Raw genomic sequence first — 11,906 nt, 5'->3', positions numbered from 1 at the left:
TTGCCAGAGCTGGCACGGAGGAAAGAAATCGCCCCTTTGCTCTTTACAATAAACCTGATATACCTTCATAACAATCGATATGCTGAAGAACGTGGGGTCTAGAGACCACAATTCAGAGATTAACATCTCTGGGCTCCTGATGGGAGGAGAGAAGGGGAGAAGTGGTCTTTTCCTGACCTGTTGTCTTTTGCGGACTTGCCAGATGTTTCCAATCCACAAGTTCCTTAGCTAAAAGGTGATCTTGTTATCATTTCTATGGCTTTGATCAGTTAAGGGATGGTCTTTGGCCTTCCACCTTCCACAGGGTACCTGAAAGTTTCTTAGTGATGATTATGCTAAACCATGAATTGAAAGGTTGGGCTGTTCTAGTTTTGCATCTGATGGAGTTATCTTTTGATTTGCCAAGGGGTGGGGCAGGCTGCCAACTTGGCCTATGGTATAACACGATTTAAAAAATGTCTGAATGCTTCCTAAAACCTCCCTACAAGAAATTTATCTGTCTATGTCTAACCCGGGCTAGTTACCCTGCCTCACACTGATCAGAGACAAAAGGTCACAGTTCCAGGGCTGCACAGATGGCTCCTTCCTAGGAAACTGCGTGTGTCCTATGACGGTGTCTTGGGGGGCTTGTGTCTCCTGGGACCTCTAGACACCAGAAGACTGACAGGTGTGGTGAGTCAGGGCTGAACTTCCAAAGCTTCCTTCTCGGAAACAGCTCAGGGAAACAGTGTCAGGTTGTAACCTGGTGAGACATGAGGACACAGTGGGCTTGAGGGAACAGAGTGCTTGGCCCAAGGCCCTCTGTTTGGCTGACATTGGCCCAGTGCCTTCTACTGCCTTATCAGGCTGGAGGCTGGGGGACTTCAAAGGAACCTGCACCACACCGGTGCCTTTAACTACCAAATCAGTCATGTGAGGAGCTGCGATACTTATAGTTCTCATTTCCATCAGGACCTGAGTATCCCTCACGTTTTCCTAAGGCAGGGCCTATGAGGGGATCCTCTTGGAATACGTTGGGGGGTGTTTTTGCTATTGCTGTTAGAAATGTAACTAGGGGGCCAGGCGTGGTTGCTCAAGCCTGTAATCTCAGTACTTTGGGAGGCTGAGACAAGAGGATTGCCTGAGCCCAGGGGTTCAAGACCAGCCAGGGCAACTTTGGCAAGACCTCGTCTCTACAATAAATCAAAAAATAAGCTGGGCGTGGTAGTGCATGCCTATAGTTCCAGCTACTTGGAAGGCTGAGGCGAAAGAATTGCCGGCGTCCAGCAGTTCAAGTCTGCAGTAGCCATGATTGTGCCACTGCATTCTACCCTGGATGACAGAGTAACTCCAACTCAAAAACAAACAAACAAAAGACACTGGGGTTCTCTGAAAGACTTGAATCGAAAAATGCCAGTAGCTTTTAAGGGCAACTGCCTTGCCTCTGCCTCTAAAGTTATACTTCTTAAATTCTTTAAAAAAATGCAAATACTAATGACTTCTATGATTTGAACACTTTGTACTCCCATGTTGGAAAGTAACACAGGCAGACTCCAGACATTGCTGGTTGACGTCCAGACCATGGCAATAAAGCAAGTTCCATGAATTTTTCTGTTTTCCAGTGCATACAAAAATTACATTTCTACTATACCATAGTCTATTAAGTGTTCAATATCATTATGTCTGAAAAAATGAACATACTGCAATTAAAAATATTTTATTGCTAAACAATGCTGGTGATCATCTGTGCCTTCAGCGAGTTGACCTTTCTGCTGGTGGAAGGTCTTGCCTTGAGGTTGACAGTGCTGATTGCTCAGGGTGGTGGTTGCCGAAGTTCAGGGTGGCTGTGGCGGTTTCTCAAGATAAGACAGCAGTGAAGTTGGCTGCACTGATGAACTCTCCCTCTCGTGAAAGAGTTCTCTGTACCATGTGATGTTGTTTGGTAGCACTTTACTCATACTAGAATTTCTTTCAGACTGGAGTCAGTCCTCTCAAATCCTGCCACTGCTTTATCCATGAAGTTTATGGAACACTCTAGATCTTTTGTTGTGTTTTCAGCAATGTTCACAGCATCATCACCAGGAGGAGATTCCACCTCAGGACACCGCTTTTCTCTGCTCCTCCACAAGAAGCAGTTGTGCCATGAGGCTACAGCAATTCAGTCCCTTCCTCAGACCCCACTTCTGACTCTATTTCTCTTGTTATTTCCACCACACCTGCAGCTCCTTCCTCCACTGAGGTCTTGACCCCTTCAGCGTCATCCATGACAGTTGGAATCAGTGTCCTCCAAACTACTGTGAATGTTGATATTTTGATCTCCCGTAAGTTATACATGTTCTTAATGGCATCTGGAAATGGTGGATTCTTTCCAGAAGGTTTTCAATGTGCTGTGCCTAGATCCATCAGAGGATTCATGGTCTATGGCAGCCTTAACCTTATGAAACGTATCTCTTAAATAATAAGACTTGAAGTCAAAATGATTTCTTTATTCATGGGCTGCAGAATAGATGTTGTGTCAGCAGGCATTAATCTCCTTGTCCATTTCAGTCAGAGCCCTTGGACTGTTAAGGAGGAGTAATGCTTTGAAAGGAAACTTTTTTTTTTAGATTGGAAAATATGGTTGATTTAGAACATAAATTAGAGAGAGAGAGAGAGAGACAAAGAGATAGAGAGAAAGAGGGAGAAAGAGAGAAAGAGAGAGAGGAAATTTACCTCTTTAAGGTAAGGGAGGGGGCCAAAGCTTAGGAAAACATGGCAGCCACAGGTCAAAGAGCCACATGGTCAGACCAGAGCTTAGCAAAGCAATGGCCAAAAGGAATCTTTTTTTTTTGAGCAGTGGCTCTCAGCAGTGGGCTTAAAATATTCAGTAAACCATGCTGCAAGCGTAGGTGCTGTCATCCAGGCTTTGCTGTTTCACATATTGGACACAGGCAGAATCGATTTAGCATAATTCTTAAGAGTCCTAGGATTTCTGGAATAATAAATGAGCATTGATTGCAATTTAAAGTCACCAACTGCATTAGCCCCTAAAAAGTGAGTCAGTCAGATTGCCTTTTGAAACTTCGAAGCTGAGCATTGACTTCTCCTCTTTAGTTATGGAAATCTTGGAGGGCATCTTCTTCCAATACAGGGATGCTAAAAATTAAAATCTGTTGTTGATCTCAGTTAGATCTTCTGGAGAACTTGCTGCTGAGAACTTGCTGCAGCTTCTCCATCAGCACTTGTTGTTTTACCTTGAAATTTTATGTTCTGCAGATGGCTGCTTTCCTTAAACCTCAGAAACCCACCTCTGCTCATCTCAAACTTCTCTTCTGCACCTTCCTCACCTCCCTCAGTCTTCATGGAATTGGAGAGTGAGAGCCTTGCTCTGGATTAAAAAAATTTTGTGTGGCCAGACTAGGTGGCTCAGCCTGTAATCCCCGCACTTTGGGAGGCCGAGGCGAGTGGATTGCCTGAGGCTGTGGGTTTGAAATCAGCCCGGGCAACTTGGTGAGACCTCATCTCTACAATAAATAAAAATAAAAATAAAAAAAAAGCTGGACATGGTAGCACACGCTTATACTTCCGGCTACTTGGAAGGCTGAGGCAGAAGGATCACCTGAGCCTAGCAGGTCGATGCTGGGGTGACCGTGAGTGTGCTACTGTACTTCAGCCTGGGCGATGGAGTGAGACTCCAACTCAAAAAACCAACCAAACAAACAAAAATTTTGTGGCTGGTTTGATCCAGACTACTAACATTTTCTCCATATCAGCCATAAGGTTCTTTTACTTTATTATCATTTGTGTGTTTCACGGAATAGCACTTTTAATTTCCTTTAAGAACATCTCTTTTGCATTCATAACTTGGCTAACTGATACAAGAGGCGTAGCTTTTGGCCTGTCTTGGGTTTTGACATGCCTTCCTCATGAATCTTAATTGTTTCTAACTTTTGATTTCAAGTGACACACTTTTCACTTCAACTTTTGATTTCAAGTGACGCTTCCTTTCCCTTGAACATCCAGAGGCCAGCTTGGGTTTATTAGCTGTCTTAATTTCAATGTTGTTGTGTCTCGGGGAATAGGGAGGCATGAGGAGAGACAGAGAGAGAGAGAGAGAGAGAGAGAGAGAGAGAGAGAGAGAGAGCGCAAGATAGAATGGTCTGCTAGGGGAGCAGTCAGAACACATACAACATTTATCTATTACGTTCACCATCTTATACGGGCCCTAAAATAATGGCAGTAGTTGTGTCAGAGATCACTGACCACAGACCACAGACCACCATAACAGATGTAATAATAATGAACAAGTTTGAAATATTGTGAGAATTACCAAAATGTGACAGAAAGACATGAAGTGAACAGAAGCTATTGGAAAATGGCACCCATAGACTTGTTCAAGACAGGGTTGCCACAAGCATCAATCTGTAAAAAATATATCATCTGCCTAGTGTAATAAAGTGAAATGCAAAAAAAAAAAAAAGAAGAAGTATGTGCTGAAATTTCATTTCACAAATAGGGAAACTGAAGGTCAAGGGTGATTTGCCTAGACTGTTACTAGTTTATAGGAATTTTAACCATATCTTCCCTACTAAGCAGTCAAGAGAGGTTATTGTGATTAAGCGTACTGGCATGTGATGTAAATAAATTAGTAAAATTGTTGGCAAAGATATTAAAGCTAGGAATCCAGGATTATGCGTGGGTGCTGAGATTGAGCTGATATCACTCAGGTTGACCCTTCGCCTTGATAAAATCTGACATACAAGCTTGTGGAAGAGGCTAAGAAGGTCACATGTGAACAGAGCTTCAGTCACATGACATTGATGCAAAGAAAGATCAGACTCCATGAGAACAATGACTGGGAGAATTTAGGAGAAGGACGCAGCATGTAGGTGGTGCCAGCTCTCTGAATGGTCTGGACAAGCGGCAGAGACCTATCCTTAGGCTGAGCCTTCATGGTTCCAGGCAGTGGTGGCACCAGGCAATACCCTCTCTTGTAATGGTCTGGAGTCAACTTAAGGTGAGGTGAAGATGTTGTATTAGTCAGGGCTCTCCAGAGAAATTGGATCAATAGGATATATAAAGAGGTATAAGAGAGAATTTGTCATGGGAATTGGCTCAGGTGATCACAGAGGCCAAGAAGTTCCATGGTTTGCCATCTGCAGCCTGGAGACCCAGGGAAGCTGGCAGTAAGTTAAGTATGAGTCTGATGGCCTGGAAACCAGAGCAGCTTATGGTGTAAGTCTTAGGAAAAGGCCAAAGACTTGAGAACTAGGGGTGGGGTGTTGCTTTAAGTCCTGGAGTCCAAAGAACAGTGATCAGGAGCATTGATGTCCAAGGACAGGGGAAGGTAGATGTCCTAGCTCAAGAGAGACAGAATGTGTTCTTTCCCTGACTTTTTGTTCTATCTGAGCCCTCAACAGTTTAGGTGATGCCCATGCACGTTGGTGAGGATAGACCTCCTTTACTCAGTTACTTTGTGAAACAAACACTCTCACAGACACTCCCAGAAATAATGCTTTACCAGCTCTCGGGGCATCCCTTAGCCCAGTCAAGTTGACATTGACACATAAATTAACTGTCACGGAGAGACTGGCTTCTAGCTTGGGTATACATTAGCACTCAGTCTTTGTCCAGAACATAGAAGATCTGTGATTCACTGGTTATCCAGAAACCTTTGCCTTCTTCACATTTTTAGGACAAAGTCTAAATCGTTTGACAGCGATATTCAAATACCGTAAATGGCACCTTGAAAGTAACTGAACTTACACGATTTGTTGAGTGTGCGGTGGTATCTGGACAGAGATGCAATGAAGGGTTAGCAGTGCACATGACACCACCTTCCAAATGGGTATAAAGCCATGTTTAGACATGTGCAATTTATTGGGACAGTAAAAAGCCATATCATGAAAGTGCTCATGAGGTACTACACATTGAAGTTGGGTTTGAGATCCTTCTGAACATGACACAGTGCTGAGTGTACCTATTTCTGAGTAATTAATTTTAAACTCTACACTGAGACACTATTTCTGAGTAATTAATATCTTACTGGGCATATTTATGCAGTGTATAAATGTGTGTGTGCGTATATATAATATGTGCTGTATAGATGTGTATATACATAACTAAAAGTCCAAAGACAGGTAATTGGTTGAATCACTAACCATAAGGAATACCATGCAGGTGTCAAAAAGTATATTCTCAAAGAGTGAAAGAGGAAAATAGTCTCAGCATAATGTTAAGAGGGAAACATGAAACAGAACTGTATTTCCAATATGTATTTTATCTCTATGCATACATCTCAAAAGAAGAGCAGTTAACTCAAATAGTAGAACTATGAGCTATAGTTCTTATGTTTTCTAAGATAAACACACATTCCCTTTGTAATTGCATAAAATAAGAACTGACCTGTAAGAAAAAAATCTAGATGTTGTCAGTTAATTGCAAAAATTATCCCCAAATGAATGGCCACGCAGGATCTCGAGATCCTGTATACCTGGCTGCGCTTGTGGGAGTAGATCATAGACTAACCCGTGCACCCACTTCCAGTCTACATGTAGGGCCAGTGGGAAGCAGCGGAGCCGTGTGAAAAGCCACCTGGGATGACAAAAGCATGAATTTAAGACAGCGAAGAAGGATGTGAGGGTGATCTGGCTGTGACATCTGTCACCCCATTAATTGCCAGGGTTGATTTAGCTGATCTGGCTGGCTAAGCGGTGTTCCCTTTCTCCCTCATGGTTTCGTGTGTGTACTTTCCAAAGCTGTCATTCGGTCGAAGAGGACTACCGGCATGGCTGAAGAGTGGTGGCAACACTGCCACAGGAGAGCGAGGTTAGAGGATACAGAGGGATCCCCTCAGGATAGGGGTTGTAAAGAGGAGGCCACACCACAGGGCCTTCTGCACACAGGAGCTCTCTGGCCCAGAGAGCAGAGCCCTGTATGCACCCCAGTGGTGGTCTCTGTGACCCAGGTACACTCAGCACTGTGTCATGTTCAGAAGGGTCCCAAACCCAACTTCAATGTGTAGTGCGGAAATAGGATTTTTTTCACTAAAACTTTTCTCGTGATGAGAATACCGAGATGAGAATTACACTGCACAGTCCACAGCATAGCGTCTTGAAAATCCACTTTCTAGATCTCATGCTCTACCCACTGAGCTAACTGGGCACACAGCTTATGAGATCTCTTTCCCAGAAGTTGCACTCATCTTCATGGCATCCCTTCAACTCTCCTCTCCTCTCTCCCTTCCCTCCCCAATCCCACACATCCCTGTCAGTTGTGTGATATCACTCTCCTGAGGTCCTCTGGTCCTCTGGCTGCACTCCTGCAGATATTTCCAGTGAGGCAGTCCTCTTACACAGCCCGAGCTAGCTCTTCTCTGGGCTTCTGTTTTGTGATCCCAATGCCCCTACACCAAGCAAAGCAAAATGGTCTTCCTTGGGGCCCACTGTCACACGATAGATAGCCCATATCTGAGAGGGCTTGCACGTAAGGTTCTTGACCAGTTCCAAAGAAGTTACCTGGAGGTCCAGCAGGGAAAGGCATTGGCCTAGTAAAACTTATAGGAGGCACCGATGACGGCCAGCAGGTGAAGAAAGAATCCACGCAGAAGGCACTGAAGGTAGCCAGTCCAGTAAATCAGTTATTCAACTTGCTACACGGTGTTTGCAATCACCATGGGTAAGGGTGCCGCCCACATTGTTCTCAGCTCGGCTCCATCACCTGCACCCTGTGACTCTTGTTCCTGGGAATATGCATACCCTGTAGAGAGCAGCCTTGGTGGCGACTGCTCCCTGGGGGAGGGGCAGAAAGAAGCCAGATACAGGGGGAAGGAGTCAATGTCTGGACAATTACCTCATATCACCTTTCCTTGGAAGGTAGGGGAGTGGAGAATTCTACATACTTATAATTTATGACTTTCCCCCATGGGGCTCTGATAGTTTACAGTCATGAGCAGAAGCCTCTGCTAGGTGAAGAGGACACTGGATACTCACCTTGAAGTCCTCAGTGCCTAGCTGGGTACCAGGAACACACCAGGTGCTCAGGAGTTGTAAGTTTAATTGATGACAAGTGGTAGTGGAGGTAGTTTCAGAGGGGTGGGGTCACCTCCTCAGATGCATGCCACCAAGGGCCCGACTCTGAACAGAAGTCCAAGACACACTCCAAGACATCTCTGATAGAAACTTGTTTTCTAGTGACTCTGTCAGAATGGGACATTTCCCTATTATCTTCCAGGAAATCATTCATGTGAAGGAAAGGCCATTAGACTTGGTGTCTCTCGTGGCAGCCCCGCATGGGACCAGGTGCAGAGAGGTGGAACTCTCCTTTCCAAGTTGGTGCTAACGTTCGGGGCTTACTTCGGTCTTTCCCCAGGACAGGCCATTTAGGTCTGGGGTGGGCTGAGCTGAGCTAGGAATTCTCCCCAGGAATAAGGCAGAAGGGAACTTCCAAGCTCCAGTAGTTTCAGATGGGCCTCGATTCTAGATTTATACAGATACAAGAGACAGTTCTGCTAGGAGTCTATCACAAGGAATATGGCATGCCCAGGTCAACAGCAGGGGAGCCGGGCACAAAGTTGGCACAGGTGTATCTCACATTCCCCCTCACCCCTGCCCCGGAAGGAAGCATGATTTATCCGATTTATCACTTCACCATTTTTTTTTTTTTGGAGTTGGAGTTGGAGTCTCACTCTGTTGCCCAGACTGGAGTGCAGTGGCGGCTCCCAGCCACCGCAGCCTCGACCCACTGGGCTCCGGCGAGCCTTCCACCTCAGCCTTCCGAGTAGCTGGAATTACAGGCGCGCGCTACCACGCCTGGCTGATTTTTGATTTATTGTAGAGATGAGGTCTCGCCAAGTTACCCAGGCAGGTCTCGAACCCGCGGGCTCAGGCAATCCACTCACCTCAGCCTCCCAAAGGTGCGGGATTACAGGCTGAGCCACCGAGCCCGGCTTCACTTCACTATTTTTAAGTTGACCCTAACGATGGCCACGTAGAACAAGGTACGATGGTATAGGATGTCACGGCGTGCAAAGCATTACTGAGTGAGTGCTTTTTCTTTCTTCACCTTTGAAACCTCTTACCCAAATCCAAATGACATACAAAAAGTACCTTGTGAGCTAAAGCAAGCAATGTGGATACACCATCATCTGTGTGTTGCTGCATTCTACCTGCTGACACTCTGTTTTTATTTTAGGTAAGTGGCAGGACTTCCAGTCTGGAGATCGCCTGGCCCTCACTGTCCATTTCCCATGTGGGACTTGTCTTAGGTCACCCAGTCAACGAGCCACAGAAGAGGAAGGGGAAGACCAAGGAGAGAGGAAGAGGACCTGGCATTCCGGGTTGCAGCCTGGAGTGAGACTTCACAGGCAAGATGAAGACAGGCAAGCGAGGCAGTCACAGGTAAAACTATTGAGCCGCACCCGCATGAACCCAGTAACCGACTAAGGTCGGCTGCTGTGACCTTAGTAGGCCTGGTCTCCTGTTGGTCATGGCCATGTCTTAAAAATTAGTCTGGGCAGGTAGAGAGAATAAGACACGCACTGGCTGTTTGTTCTCACCTTATGCGTGAAGCAACAAGGGTGTGTTTGCAGCATCGTGGGAGCCCAGGGTTGGTGATCATCCTGTCTCTTTAAAAAGAAAAAAAGGCCTCTGGGTAGGAGGAGCTGCTGACTGCGGCAGGAGCACAGGCTGAAGGCTGCGGGGAGTCTCGCTGGGACCTGCTGAGAGCAACACAAAGGCAAGGATGCGGCGATGCCCGTGGCCATCGGTAAGTCCGCAGCATCAGCTGCCCTGCCGAGGAGAGGGGTGGGTGAGGAGGAGGCAGGGGACCCACGCGGGCTCGCGGCTGGCTGGCCGTCCCCTCCTCTGGGAGCCGGTCAGAGTCAGGGCGACCGGTCACTGCAGTTGTTTGCAGGAGATCGGGACCACTTTCCCTAGGACGGCCACCTCCCTGGAGGACAGAGCGCTTCCCTCTGTGCCGCTGTGAGGAGTGAGCTCTTTGGAAAACACACAGTTGGGGTCGTCTGCCTGCTGGGGTGAGGTGCGGCTGCAGGGTTGCTGGAGAGATCTGGTGTGGTGGCGAGGCTGGACGGGCCGCTTTGTCATTTTAACGTCCACCCTGGGTGGCAGCGTGGGGCCACAGGGATCTGTGGCGGCGGTCCAGTGTGTCGCTGGATAATAAAATGGAGTTCTCGCTGCAGCTGCGAGTTTAATTTATAGCAACTATTCTCCTTTGAAACAGCTTGCCCTTAAATGAGGCCTTGTGTGATTGCTATCTTACATAATAATATTTGAAAAGCCTGCTTGCAGTTAAAAAGTCTCACTTATTTAATCTTATTCTAATTAGTGATCATTAAATTCTTAGAAAGAGTATTTCAGTTTTAGCAACAAAATCTCTCCCTCCCTCCCTTTCTTTCTCCTTCCTTAAGACAAAGCTAAAACATCAGAGCAGAGTGCTGGATTTCTCTCTAACACAGTGATTGTTGGGGCTTTTATTTTATTCTCTCTGTCTCTGAAAATGGACCAAAGTCTATTTTCTTTTAGCAAAAGGCAGGATGCAGGTTGAGTCTATGTGTTTTCTAAGCACAAGCTTTTCTGAAGGGGAGCGCCTCGTTTCTCCGTCCATGCAGACAAAAGTAATTGACATGGAATCTCATTTCGTCATGTGACTGTTCCCACGTTGTGTTTCCAGCTATCTGTTGGTAGCCAGTGCTTACTAGGTTAATGCAGGGTATGGCCCAGTAATTTCACCTGTGGCGGCCTGGCTTTCCTGTCTTAATCTTGCCTGTGAAGCCTCACTCCAAGGCTGCGACTCATGATACCAGATCCCCTTCCTCTCTCCTTCCCAGCCTTCCTCTTTCTCTTCCTCTTCCTTGGCTGTTTTGGCTGGGCGACTTTCTCCTTCTCCTCTCTGTGGGTCTTCAAGGCTCCTTCAGTCTGCCTCTCAAACAATCCAAACCAGATATTTTACATGGCCACCTCTTTCCTACCTTGCTGGGTGTACACCAACTTTTCTAAGGTGGAAACGATGTTTCCTATTCTTCACATCATAGGAAGGAAAATCCAGCTACAGCATTTTAAGATTCAGGTTTACCGGCATCAGAAACAGCTGGTGCGTGGCTGCTCTTTGTTGGACCTGCTCCCTGCAGGGTTCAAATCTCAGCTTGGCTGTGTCCTTGCTCTGAGGCCCCTGACGACTCACTTAACCTCTGCCAGCCTCAGCACCTTCCCGTGTCAGAGATGACAGTGGTCATGACTCGCACACATGTTGTAAGGTTGAGACCAGGGGACGTGTGTGAGGACACCCAGCTCTCGGCTCAGTGTAACTCTTGAGGAAGTGTCGGGTTGCGTGCTCACGCCATGTATCATCTACCTAACCACCCAGCCATGGTGAAGCACACGGAAGTGGTTTCATGCACCATTTCCCCAAAGGAATACATTGAGAATTGAACTTTGGGCGGAGTGCATCCCAATCAGTCCTGGTCAGTGCAAAAAATATACTCAGTTCTTGCTGTTCTGGGGCCTCTTTCCTGTCAAAGGATGCTGATGTTCCCATGTGGCCTCGGAGGCGTCCCATTAGGGAAGGGAGAGCCAGTTCCCTACATACAGCTCTTCCTAAATCCTTCATGGTAGCAGCGGTGACAGTGACACTGACGGCTCCCGCCATGAGTCCAAGCGGGGACCGCTAAATGTGACTGGTGCAAAACATGCCAAATGGGATGTCGGAGAGATTCCCAATGCGCTTCTGATCTTGGAAGCCTGGTGGCAATTTGCTCTTCATGCCGCCCGTCCTGTTACTGTTTTCACTCCTGTGTGATGTCTGTCTCCTTGCTGTCTTGTCTTCCCTTGAACTCTACTGTTAGCTCATTGTGTCAGATTTCGACGTCTAGGATGGGGCTGTTCCCAGGGGGAACATAGTGACGTTGGGAAAAGCATGATATAGAGGACCAA

The sequence above is a fragment of the Carlito syrichta genome, unplaced genomic scaffold, assembly GCF_000164805.1.
Source record: "Carlito syrichta isolate Samal-C Ts95f unplaced genomic scaffold, Tarsius_syrichta-2.0.1 Scaffold316024, whole genome shotgun sequence".
Taxonomy (NCBI): Eukaryota; Metazoa; Chordata; class Mammalia; order Primates; family Tarsiidae; genus Carlito; species Carlito syrichta.
This window is presented reverse-complemented; position numbering follows the sequence as displayed.